Here is a 2,221-nt window from a genome sequence, read left to right as displayed (position 1 = left end):
TTTCACTTCCTTCAAAATGGATTCATTTGTGTTTTGGCAATAGGATGTCAATAGTCTTTGTCAACACCACAATTCAAAGGCATCAATTCTACTTTCCTTCATTGTCCAACTTTCAGATGCATAGGAAATAACTGAAAACACCATGGCTTGGACCCAGCATACCTTAGAGTTTAAGCTGACATCCTTGCTCTTTACCACTTTGGAAAGGTCCTTGGCAGTAGATTTTCCCAGTGTAATCCACCTTTGATTTCTTGATTGCTAGTACCAAGGATGTTAATCATGGATCCAAGTAATATGAAATAGTTGACAACTTCAATATTTTCTCCAGATATCATACTGTTCGCCCAGTGGTGAAGATTTTTGTTTTCTTGATGTTGAGATGTCATTTTCAAGGTTATATCTTTGTTATTTGACAGCAAGTGTTGTGTTATCTACATAACTCGCACTGTTGATAAATCTTCCTTTAATCCTGATTCTTACAGTTCTTCACTTCTTCTTAGAGTCCAACTTCTCTAATGGTTTTCTCAGCATAGAGACTAAACAGGAATGGAGAAAAAGTAAAACCCTTATGTACAGCTTTCATTATTTTAAACTATGCTCTTATAAACCATATTCCCTTGCTCTGTTTAGACAATAGCCACTTGGTCTAGGCTTCTTGTTCTTGTTATTAGGTGCCATCAAATTGAATATGACCCACAGTGACCCTATGAACAACAAATCTGAACCCTGTCATATCCTGTACCATCCTCACACTTCTTGACACACTCGTGCCCATAGGCTCAGTCACCACGTCATGGGTCTTCCTCTCCTCCACATTTCCAAGTATTGTGTTTCTTTCCAAGGAACAGCCCCTCCTAGCAACATGCCCAAAGTGTGTGAGATGAAGCCTCATCATCTTTGCCTCCAAAGAGTACTCTGGCTTAAACGTTTCCAAGATATATTATGGCAGTCCATGGGATATTCAGCACTCTTCTCCAATACTACAGCTCAAAGACATCGATTCTTCTGTCATCCTTATTTATTGTCCAGCTTTCATATGCATAGCAAGTGATCGGAAAGACCATGGCCTGAATCAGGTGCACCTTGGTCCTCAAAGTGACATCATTACCCTTCAATAATTTTGAGAGGTCCCTAACTGCAGACTTTCTCAATGCAATACAACTGTTTCAAACAAGAGGCTTTCAGGCAGGCCTCTGATTTGCTTTTAGAGTTCTGAACTAAATTAACAGTTTGTTGTGTTTGAGGAGAAGATTGTTCTAATTGGTAAAGCACTTGTCTGTGAGTCTGTTCGACTGAGGTACTTGTGGGTTGCTGTGAAAACTATGCTACCATTGTGTCAAATGCCACAAGGGTTACACATGGTGGACAGGTTTTAGTAGAGCTCCCAGATTCAGACAGACTAGGAAGCATCGGCCATTCACTTCTTAAATAATATATTGTGGTATTGTTGTTGGTGTTGTGTCACACAGAGTCAGAACTGACCCATAGCTGACCCTCCAGCCCTTTTTCAGAAGCATTTAATCACATGGGAGGTGACTGTCCATCCTTCTGTGGAACACCTGCTGGTCTTGAACCCTATGAACAGTCACTTCCTGGAGACTGGCTGAATCCGGAAGTGATCCCAAAGGAATGAGTTGAGGCTAAGGAATTTGGTGGCCAGCACTTCAGTCTTCACAGGGGCAGGTTCTGGACCATGAGCTGATGTTCCTACAAAGTTTCCAGCTTCTTGAATCCTGCGAGCAACACTTATTTCCTGGCTCCTCCTTCTACTCCTTGTCTGAGGAGCTGGCTCCTTCTTCCAGCTCCTTCGAATTAGACACTCCCTCGGTCTTTCCTCTGTTAAATATCCTTTAAGGTAGAATAAATGTCTTTTCTTTCTCCTCTTAAAAAAAACACACACACAAAAATACAACTCTAAAAAAAGTAGAGGAACACAGAGAGTTCTTGTATTTAGTGGTAGAGCCCAGATTGGAAGTCAGTTGAAATGAGGAAAAATAGTGGTAATCATCATTTAATAATTGGAACATGGAATGTATGTAGCTTAAATATTATAAAACTAGAAATTGGAGGAGATGCAAGATGGTGGCGGAGGCAGAGACAGCGTGGTGAGCTGCGGGAGCAGTGAACCACTTAAAGCAGGGCCATTATGGCCTTACACGGACTTTGGCTTATTGATAATTGAACAGTTGATGACTGGCCCTGAGTGAAGATCGAGGCTCAA

Source organism: Elephantulus edwardii, unplaced genomic scaffold, assembly GCF_000299155.1.
Source record: "Elephantulus edwardii isolate Elephantulus edwardi_28Jun2011 unplaced genomic scaffold, EleEdw1.0 scaffold00075, whole genome shotgun sequence".
Lineage (NCBI taxonomy): Eukaryota > Metazoa > Chordata > Mammalia > Macroscelidea > Macroscelididae > Elephantulus > Elephantulus edwardii.
Note: the sequence above shows the minus strand (reverse complement) of the source record.